The sequence below is a fragment of the Coturnix japonica genome, chromosome 11, assembly GCF_054131305.1.
Source record: "Coturnix japonica strain WE chromosome 11, WE-NBRP24, whole genome shotgun sequence".
Lineage (NCBI taxonomy): Eukaryota > Metazoa > Chordata > Aves > Galliformes > Phasianidae > Coturnix > Coturnix japonica.
In genome coordinates, this window is record NC_140673.1 from 25,638,293 (window position 1) to 25,649,805 (window position 11,513).

General features: G+C 42.4%; 1 long non-coding RNA gene across 1 annotated transcript; it reads right to left on the reverse strand.

Moving 5' to 3' along the window:
* Positions 1-1,863: 1,863 nt before the first annotated feature.
* On the reverse strand, positions 1,864-5,083 carry LOC146759073 (uncharacterized). Its single transcript, XR_014932886.1, has 3 exons — positions 4,960-5,083; positions 3,182-3,241; positions 1,864-1,943 (listed from the first exon to the last, which is right to left on the reverse strand). It is a non-coding gene; the product is annotated as an uncharacterized LOC146759073 (long non-coding RNA).
* Positions 5,084-11,513: the final 6,430 nt, after the last annotated feature.

An 11,513-nucleotide genomic window follows, 5' to 3' on the forward strand; every position in this document is an offset into this window, starting at 1 on the left:
CAGCCAGGACTGCAAAAGCTGTTATTTACTGGACAGTCACTGGAGATTTAGAAGTGAAGTAACCTTGGCTCTGATTCTATATGTGCAGCACAGCTAGATTTACACACAAGTAAACAATATACCAAGCAGTGAGAATTCGATATTTCCAATATAGAACAACAAAGCTGGCATCAGAATATACATACATCTGGCAAAGAGCAAACATGCATGATCCCAGTCGTGCTGGAAAAACAGCAGTCTGAGTCATCACCCCCAGCACTGAGCTTCCTGAGATGAAGGAGTAGTAACAAGCAGAGAGCAGCAGTCTGTCAGAGTTACTACGGAAGCAGAGTTACTATCAGAAGGAACACACTCTGTTCTCTGAACAGCACTGTCTGTCCAGCCTGGGACCAAATCCTCTTTGGCAGAATTCAGCTCCAAGTGAAAGCAGTGGGGGCTGTGCAAAGGCAGCTCACAGAGTAATGCATACACTGGAAGTCAGCTCTTTTTGTCCCTGCTTCACACAGAAAATAATGAAAGCGGGGTGGAGGAAAGGTTGCATTTTCTTCTAGCAGATGCTGAACTGAACCCAGCTCTCCTCAGACAACTGCTGAGCATTTCTGGAACACCAGCTGCCACAGACTGGGAAGCAAGAAGGAGAAGCAGAGGTGTAACTGTGCTCAGATTTTCCATCTTTCAGGAACCAGTGCAGAAGAATCCTGACACTTATTATCCTCTGGTTTTAGTTAAACTTGTAATCCCAGGATAAGGGCAATACATCAGCAATCCTGTTAAAATTACTGGTGGACAGTCACCCACATGAGCACCCTCTACTTAAAGGGAAGAGCAGCAGCACATCTCTGAACTGGCAGAAGACAGAACAGCTGCCTTTAATTCTTGCAGCACGGGCTCTTCCTGAGTGGGAAGGAGGTCAGCCATGGGGACAGAGCACAGAAGAGCTTGTATTCATACAGCTGTGGCTTTCAGGGCACCGGGTGCCTTAACCTTCACAGGTGCACTTCTCTGTTAATCAGAAGTTTCATGGTAAACTCAATTTTGAAGAAGAATTAAAGCAGTCTGGTATTTGTGTAAGGAGCTTGGTCCTGTCAGTGTGGCTGCATCACCCTTCTGCCCTCCAACTGGCACTCTGCATATGAAGCCCCAAGAAACCCTTCTTGAACTGCAGGATTAATAAGATTGCTGGCATTTTTAAATGTCAGTCAGTTTTTACATAAGCTCTCTGTCTGTGGAAAAAATAAGGGGACTACAATCCATAATTGTCCAGCAGGGGCAGCTCTTTTTAATGAAAATGCTGAGGATTCATTTAGAGGATCCTCCGGAATGGACGTCTCTCTCGCTGCTGGCTGGGGGTTGCCCCCAGAGCTCTCCTAGAGCAGCAGCAGGGATGTCAGCCGAGACAGCTGATAAGATTAAATGCTATCTTCCTCCCAGGGTAGGCATCAGAACCCCCACCTCCCCAGGGAGAATAGGCAATGAGAGTGCAAGGATCTCTGGGGCTAAGGAAACAAGGAGGTCAGTGACTTCTCCCTGACAAATCTCTGCCTTGGAGACAGCCTGACATGGATGCACTGCTGCCCCTTGTCCCGGTGCTGCTCTGGCAGTGGAGGTGCTGAAGCAAAAGTGCATTTACTGCCTTCCCAAACACTGTGGGAATGGGAAAGAGAAAAGAGAAGAATAAATTCTGCCAGATCTTTAAGTTTCAGCTTGAAATTCACATACTGAGATTCTATATGTGATGCCACGATATTAGATGCATAGCTCCTTTTCACCCTGATCACATTCATTACCCTAAAACTCCCAACTAGTTTAGAAAATTCCAGTCATATATAAAGATATATATTATCTGATCATTGCAAATGCTTACAGTTCATTTTCTTATAGAATCCTCATTAAAGTGACACCACCAAAGGCCTCAAAGCAGCCTGTCAGATTGCAGCTCTCTCCTGCAGGGAGACACATTAAGAAAACAATCTAACCTTTTAATTCCTCTTGTTCTCACATTTCAAAAACTCAGGAAGAAAAGCAGACAAACAGCAAGAAATGATAAGCATTGTTCCATCCTGTGTCCACATTCATGGCAAATATGGACATAGATTAATGAATTAAAAAAAAAATAAAATAAAATAAAAATATATATATATAAGGGAGTTAGGACAGTTAGAAGCAAATATGTATTCAAAGTCAGCTCAGGCTCTGCAGCTAATCCTGGAGCCACAGGGGTCCCTACCTGAGTAGGGATATGCAGGTCTTGATTGCTCATGTGACCTTTCTGCCTGCTCTGGTGCCACATGGTGAGCAGAACAAGCTGCTCTTGTGCTGCATGAAAGCTGCAGGGTTAACCCTGGAGGCAATCAACACATTTCATCCCTGGTACGGCTGCAGTGGAGTACATCACATGCTGCCACTGGTTCTCAGGAAACTCTGTACAGTTCCTAATTTACATATGCACAGATTAATGACCCCTATAATTTTTGTTCTGATAAATGGACGAGCTCTTGTAATACATGAAAATTTCAGTTTTCACATTCATTTTAGGCTTAAACCCTTCCAAATGAGAACAGAGAAGCAGCATTGCTGCACGCATAAAAGACACTACAGCCTTCATCCCTGGGCTCTCGGAGAAACCTGGGCAAGGGAGAAATCAAATGGCTTCCCTTTGAGTTCCAAAGAAACTTTTAATCAAATCTGTGTTCTTTAATTAAGTTAACTGCTTTAAATATAAATACTCAATAGGAAAAGGAGATTTGACTCAGTGATTGCTGTAGTCACCTTCGTGGGATTTGGCAAATCAACCTCGATTGTGTTCTCACACCGTGAACAATTTGTTCGTCTTCTACTCAGAGCAGTTCCTCGAATGTGAAATTGGGGTCAACACATTTTATACAGAAACACAACTGAAGGAAGTCTACCCCAAGGACAGCTTCCTTTAACTTAGCCGTGATCGTTCTGCTGCACTTCTTCTCTGTTGGGAGCTTAGTCCAAGAAAGCTGTGTCTCTTTCTTTGTATGGACAAAATGCCAATTTCCATCTCTTTTATCAGATAGGACAAAAACTAAGTGTCTGTGTCTCATTTCATAAAGCCAGTATTTTCACTCTTTTCCCGTATTTGAACATAGGAGGAGGTTGTACAAGGCTCCTACAACAACAGTGATGTTAGAAATAGCTTTTTGCCATTCATTACCTTTTGAGCTTTTCCAATACCCTCAGAAGCATCTGCTTCTCTGACAGCCTTCTGCAGCACCTAGGGAAAAGGGGAATACACAAAAAGCCCCAAAAGAGGCTGTTCAGAGACAGGACAAAGCAGAAAATACATAGAAAATACAAAACACTCCTGGTTTTCTATTTAGGAATAGACTGTCCCTATTTTCACCCAAGATTGCAGCAATGATTGTTAATAGGCTTCTGTGAAGAGTGAAAAATTATGTTGATTAGTTTCCAGCAGTGCCATTTGCCTTTTCAAAAGAGCCTGAAGTAAAATGAGTGTGAGAGCTTGACCATGCTGTGTGAAGGAAAGAAAGCAAATTCCACAGCACACTGGGGAACCAGATACAAAACCAGTACCTGTGGCAAGGGCACCCAGCTGTGTGCATGTGTGCTGGGCAGCGTGTTTCTTCTGTGCAAATTCTTACCTATATTTATTGTTCATTTTAGCCTAGGAGGGTTTGTAATAACGTTTACTTCCTTCTAAATGCTGCTAGTGAAATCTGCTGGTCAAATGGTCAAATGCTTAATGCAAAACCACTTCTCGCCAACAGCGAAATGCTAAATGCAAATAGACCTACTGTTCCCACAATCCTGCCTCAAAGAGACAGATAGATATTAGTTCATCCTAAGATGCAGGGGAAATTGATAAAAGAGATATCTTCTGTTTATCCTCGACATATTTTCACTTCAGTCACATATTACTGACTCCTCGCTGGCAGAACTGGAATAGAAACTCCACTAGATTGATGTCAGGGAAGAGGATGCTGAATGTCTCCCAAAGAGAATATTGTCTTTTAGCAGTTCAGCCCAAAGAAAAGAGGTTGAGAACGTGGTTTGGGAGCTGAGAGAGAACTTGCAGGTTACACAGACATGACAATCTCACTCAGCTCTAGATGCACAACCACAAACTTTATTTCAGAAGTCTTAATTGGTCTTACAGCCTTGACTCTTTTGAAGAATGTGCTCTTTGATCTCCCTGTGACAAAACCTCACCCCACTAGAAAAGCAATACGCTCTCTTGGAATACTAGATGAGGATACACTTATAAATGCCTGAGAAGGAATCAAGCATTGTGATGATCAACAGTACTGAAAAGTGAAGGTACGCATGAGGGTAGCAAACACTAGCTGATTTCAGAACCTCCCTTAACATGGCCCATTTTTTAATCTCTGCCATTCACACACAACAAGGACAAGCAAGAGATCTCTGGCCCAAAACTTCTATAACAGCAGAACTCCTCTTTAGCAGTGTGAGGGTAGACAGAAGGTACACGAAGTGCCCTGCTCTAGCTCTCTTCTCACTCACCTGTTCCTTCATCTTTTGCTTTCTGCTGTCCTGCACTGAGAGCAAGGAGTTCAGCATGGAGGTGAGCATGGAGGATATTCTCCTCCATCAGAAAATAAAGCACTCCCATGAAAGGGCGCAAATAAAGCTGAGAATGAAACGAACAAACCTCCCAGGACTGGCAACTCTTCTTCAAGAAGAAGAACAACTTTGTTCCTCCTTGCATTTCCACATGTATGGTTGTCTGTCTGAGCCTTTGCTTTTCATTCTTGGCACTACCAAGTACAGTTTTATAATAAACATCTAAGAACTGTTGCCTTCACACACACACACACACTGTCTATTTTCTATCCTGCTATCCCTGCCTAGCAAGATAGCTTGACAAGCAGACTGACAAAAAAGTAATGCAGGGTTTTTCATGCCTGCCTACACACCAGTCACTTCCAAGCTCTGGAAAAAGACATTTGATACCTGCTGTGTTGGTCTGCCTCCTTCCACAGCGTAACGCCTTGGAGACAGCTGATGCATCTATTTTGCTCTTATCTTGTCCTTCACATCAATGGTGTACAATCTTGGGTGTATTTCTGAGTTATCTCTGGAAGGGGCAAACACACAAAAACATAAACACATACCTGCTGTTGCTGACCTAAATTCTCCTTAATTATCCTAGATGAATGTATGCTCTGAGTCTGACTTTCAAAGGTAACTTCTCTTTAAAGATGTATTTGCATTTATGAACAATTAAACACAAAATTCTGATGTCTGTGCTTACAACCACATTGTCAGACTTGTTCACTAATACTGTGACTGGGAACTAGGCTCAGTCCACGTCTCACTATCTGAAGAATCAAACAAAGCAGTCCACATGAAATCAGCTAAAAGAAAACAAGAGGCCGGACATGCATCACGTGCTTGATCTAAGTTGCATAGCCAGGACCAAGAACTTTTAGAAATCTTTAAGAAAAGATTGCAGCTGAATTATCCTCAGGGAGATTTAAGGCTTAGGGCTCCCTGTTTCTAGAGAGAGAAAAGAAAAGCCATTTATCCTGGCTGGCCAGGACCACATAGGGATGTGGAAATCAAAATGACAGGAACTGCGTAAAGACAGAAAGCCAAGAGACCTCTGAGAGGGAAAAGGAAACCAGGGAGCTCTGTGTGCTGACTGTCACTGCTGTTCCTCTTATCTTTGCAGATATGTTTGTTCAGCAAATAAGCAGCCAACTGAATCTCCATTTAAGAATGAAATCAGCATGTTTTCACATCTGATTGCCAGTACCCAAGCAGCCAGACTCTAATTTTGAACTTAAATAAGACTGGCCGGTCTTCAGGATTTCTGAAATGCTGGGGAAGAAAGATAGCTGGTGTGTCAGGAGGCCAAACCCACAGAGCTCCTGGAGTTAACAGATATGTGACTTAGACAACCTCTGCTGGAGTCGTATCACCAAAGCAGTTTTGGTAGGGTTATGAGTTACCTATTTTTAGGGGAAGAAGAATGCATGTTTAAGTGGTAATTCTTCTGTGAATTCAAAGATGGCTTTTGCAGATGTTGAACTTTGCCCTCCCAGTTCAATTTTGCCATCTGCAAAGTGGGAATAACACTTGTTCTGAAGGAGATGATGCACAAAGACCAACACTGCAGTTACTTTACATACCAGGCCACTCCAAGGGTGAAATATGCCTGAAAGTAAACACTACTTTCTGTAAACATTCATTAGCAGTGCTTAGTCTTAGGAAATCTCTGTGGCCATATGGGCTCCAACGGCCTTTTTACTCTACTTCATTAGTACAAAACAGAAAGTCACATTTATTAGGCTGGAATTCTTATTTTAAAACAGCAAGAGCTTTCCCTTTCCACCCTGCATTTCTGCATTCAGGATTCTCTTTCTCATAACCCATGTCCTTGCACCTCTTGCCATGTACCTTCCCAATTTGGCTGATAGAAGGCTGACACCTAATTTCATTCAACTCTCCTTTTCTAATGCACGTTGTCAAACATGTTTTCCCCTGCAGCAAAGCTTAGTCATAAATTCATCTGGAACTTTTTACACTGCCGTTGCATTTGCATGCTAATCAGCAAAGTCTTCGCCTCCCGGCCCAGAAGAGCGATCAAGATGCAGGCTTACAGAAAGCCTTGGCTTGCAGGGTTAGGAAGCCTTTATTGCTCTCTGAGCTCCTCTCTGAGCTTCATTTAATCTATAAGGATTCACATCTGGCCTCTGACCTCATTCACCCCCTCTCCTCCAGTCCTGGCTAGGATCACAGTTCAACCTCCCCAGGTCAATGCTATGGATTTTCTGCTTCCAGATGTTCCTCTCTATTCCCCTGGGCTAAGACTGGTTACTACAAGGATGAGATTGGATTTCTCAACTCATGGGCAAAGCACTGAAAAGAAATGACCATTTTAATAACAACTGCTCACTGATGATAAAGTGATGATATTATTCTGCCATCATTTAGGACTCTTGTAGAGCGCGGCACTTACCAAGCTTAACAAAAAACCTCTTGATCAGTTCTAACTAGTTGATAAATACATATATACACAGGTGGATGCAAAATCCATTAATTTGCATGAGATTAATAAATGTTTTGCTCTATTGTTCTCGAATTTAACATTTTTGCTGATAGAAATCCTTTAAAATTCTTAAAGGGAACATTTCTACATTCCTAATGCAAACACTGCATGATTTCAGCTTAGCAGAAAATGTTTGAATTTGGTTTTCTTTAAATAACCATCATTAAACAGCACTTTCAAGTGCATTTGAAGTGGTCACTTCTGGCTTTACATTTCACAGACAGTGAACTCAAATTACAAGATTTGAACACAGATCTGAATTTTTTTTCCAATGACCTCCACCTTCCAAACTATAGCTCAGGCCCATCTCCTGATGGCCTTTTACACAGCCTTGTGTAAAAAAGAGCAATTCCCTGCTCCCCACAGGACAGAATAAAGGGCAAAGTGCAAGCTTCTGCTGCTCTGGGCTCCTTTCAGGTTGCAGAATACACACAGTGTACTGAGAGCTGCACTGATGGATTTCCTGAACATAACAGCTGGATCCAGTGTGGGTTACCTGGTTTAGCACTATCTTCATTCTCAGGCCCCCCAGATCACTAATGTGCATGAAACTGTTTGCACATATTTGTTTCAGTAACAGAGTAGGAATTTAAGTAAAGGAAGGCTGCCCAGCAATCAAACTGAGATGGGCTTGGGATTCTTGAGTTCCTGCCTTTCCCTTGCTGAAGATTTCTGTCTGGCCTTGACAAATTCAGGCAGAGAAACATTCCCCTGGCCTACCTTCAGGTACCCAGGAGTTCACAGCCACAGCCTGTGAAAAGAAATTTATTTGCCACCGATTCTCCCTATGGAGAAGCCAATTCCTTCTCATTAACTATAAAGGGCACCTGCAGGTCTTGGATAGATTTAAACTGGTAGATGCTCAGATCCAGTGGGATGAATCCTACCTTCACACACCAGCCTCCCCTGCTAACAGTAATGTTGGCTTACCACCGGCACTCTGCAAAGGATCCAAAGCTTAATGAAAAGGGTGGGTTTAGACATTCCCTTACTGTGGACATCCACTTAACCTACTCCATCAACAAATGAAAATAATGTTCAGAAATAGCACTGAAGAAAAGACTGAGCACTGTAAGCATCGGTTTAAATTTTCCTTCTATTCTGCTGGAGAAGATTGTTTGCTGACAATAAAGCCACCTACTCTCCTGGGTGAATGTAGTTCTGGCTCTGTCTGTTGAGACTGACAAAAAGATTATTACTTGAGATCCTGCCCTTTGTGGTGTGGACATATGGGACGGGGATTAAAGTCACTGAGCTCATTTGACATACAAGAGACCACTACCACCTTGGAAAATGGTAACAGACACCATCTGATTGCTTTCAAGCCAGCTGCCTTTAGGGGGAAAGTTAGTGTGATCTGCTTATGGCGATTTCACAAATACAGTGGTTTAACAAACAAGGTTTGTGTAACTGCAGTGGGACTGAACAGACACACAAAGTGTCCTGCAAAAAAAATGAAGTCTTTAAAACACTGTGATTTTACATCAGCAATGGTAGAGTTAGAACAGATCCATCTTCATAGACATCTTCCCTTGATGCATGTCAAAAATAGCCTTTGCTTTTAATACGTTTTTGGAAGACTGTAAAGGTGACTCCCACAGTCACTGTCCCAGATCCCTTCTTGTGATTTTCTTGTGATCCCTTTTGTGATTTCTGAGAATTGAAGCAGTTGCCATGCTAAGAAACAACTGTTAAGCAACACTCACAAAAACCAACAAACTGATCACACAAAGGACCCTTTTCCACACTCTGGAATAACTTAGACCAGACACAGACCCTACCAATATCCATGACAGCCACATCTTTCCTCTCCTCTGACACAAGAACTCCCGTTTTCAGCCTTCCAAAGAAGAAAAGTTGAATAATTGTTGCTTGAGATTTCAGAGCTGGTAACCCCAGAATAGCGTGCGACTCCTAAGAATTTCTTCATGTGTTTTTAATCCCAGCAACTGACAACCAGAACTGGTATGTAAAAGCTAATGGACCTCAGTGGGCACCCAGCTGAAATAATAACCATCCCTCAAACATAAAAAGCAGGAACTCAGAGCATCTATAACAAGTGATTTACCTTGAAAATAAGGATTCATGTAATTAGCATGTTCTTTTATCCCCACACACAGCAATCCTCCATGCATAAATACAGTGGGCCCAATCCTGCTTTCAGCTACTTAATCTATCAAGCTCAGTGGACTGATATGGTGGTAGAGGCAGAGGGAGAATCATACTTGCTGTATTTAGCTTTAATTTTAAAATAAATGAATTTTCCAGAACAGTGACAGTATTGACCTTACATATTATCCAAATAGAAATTTTAATGAAACAAGTATAACACTGAGTATAGCCATAATAGATATGCAAATATTGGTCTTTTCTTAAAGGTCTCTCTATCTGGTCACATGGATTTTTCTTGCATATGTGGCAGTGAAATCAGAGAACATTTATTAGTAGCGGAGAAGGAAAGGATGGCTGAACAGCCGTGAAGAATCAGACCATCAATTAAAGTTTCATTCTCACTTCATGAGAATTCTCCCTGACTTCTTCCTTGAACAATGAGCACAGGAGAGCTGTATAACTTGCTCCTGTTTAAATTTCTTCTTGCTATGTGGCAGCATCCACCTTTGCTTTCTGCCGGCATTTAAGAACAAGCACTGCTCCAAAAGAGGCCAAAAAGCATGTAAATGTTATTGTAGTTGGGTTTAACTAAACAAGGTGTGGTGTAGGGAACAATTCACATGGATGGCGACTCATCCAAAGATGTCCTGGCCAGTTAAAAAAGAACCAGCAACAATGGTGTCTCCTAAGGATCCCAGCCTCAGAATCTGAAATTTTTTTAAGCTCAAAGACACTGGAAAGCGAACAGAAGGTGGTAATTTGGCCTAGATTCATGCATAAGAGTACAAAGGTTATAAAATAGAAGGTTTGAAAAGCAATCAGAATCCCCAGCTGAGAGAGGTTTAGAATAACAGCCTAAAATCAGATCCTTCAAAATAAGAGTCAAATAAAAAAAAAAGGCCTACTGAAAATAGCTCAAAACTACATGATCTGAAATCACTTTGTCTGTATAGTAGCCAAGTTCAAGTTGTCAATCTACATGCGCCTGAAGTTATATTAGACCTTACTGTGTAGGGCCTGATGACTAAAGGCATTCAGGTACCTACAGATGCAGAGAAGCTTCTACTGAGATTTTTTGCTCTTCCTAGACACGATGTTCCCAGTTAAGTGACTTCCACATGCTCTTCTGACTGCATGCAGGGCATTTGCATCACTCAGCACCTCTTAAAATCAGGCCTTGTGAATGGGGTTCCCTAAAAGTTCCCTTTTCGAGCATACACAAAGAACTGGGTGCACGTTTCCTTGTGCAACATGTGAAGGACAGACTGCTCCTGAAAACCTGCCTTTTAACACCCTAAAGTGAGATAGACAGCCTGAACAGCAGCCCATGACGATACCCAAAATCAGTTCTTCTCTCAAACCCTTCACTAGGAATTACAAAACTAATCAGCTTTAACTACAACACTGATGGATTCTCTCAAAATTCACCTCTAAATGCTCACGCTCTCTCTATTCACCAAACTCCGGCCATTTCTTATCCAAGTTCTCAGTCCCCCTTGCTGCTTGCTCTCTGGTGAGCATCCTGCACTTTGGTGACTCTCCTGGTGATGTTGCTACTTAGTCCTCTTCAGAAGCCCCCAGGTCCCAGCCTGACCTCATTTCTCTTCCTCTTCTGTGCTTGGTCTCATGGTTCTCTCTTGCTGTTCTGCTATCACCTCTATGCTGACAACTCACAAATTTGCCTTTCCAACCCTACTCCATGCCCATAAATCTCTTCAGCATATCATCCTGCATAACCCCACTGCCAGCTCAAGGACAACTTGGACAAAATTGAGCACCTTATTTCTTACATCCTCCACCCTCCCCCTTCCTGCCTTTCTCCATTATTTTCTTAATTTCTCCTCCCTCCCTCTTCCTCCCCTTCTCCCAGGCCAGCGATGTCAGCACTACTTTTTATTCTTCTGTTACCTCCTTCTCACATGCAGGCTGACAAGATTTAGTGAATTCATTTCTCCATAATATTTGACCCTTTCATTCAGTCCCATCAACTCAAACTTCACCTGTGCCCTTTTCATCTTCACAGCTTCACAACTTTATTCTTCTACAGCCTTTTCCTTCCCCACAGGCTGTTGAAGATCCAGGAGATCAGCACTCCAGTCCCTCTTTGCCCAACAGTCAGACCCTGGTACTCCTACCATGTGTTGTTTCATTGTTTTTCACTTCAACAGCTTTAACAAGTCGTGTGTCTGCAGTTCTGTCCAGGCCTACAAAGAGTCTTCTCTTATATTTATTTTTACTCCTTCATTTTGCCAGCTGAAACAGTCCTAGCATCCATGCTTCATCCTACACAGAGTTAATTCTCTGTGCTTTACAGATTTCATGTAACAAAGTGCCTTTGTCT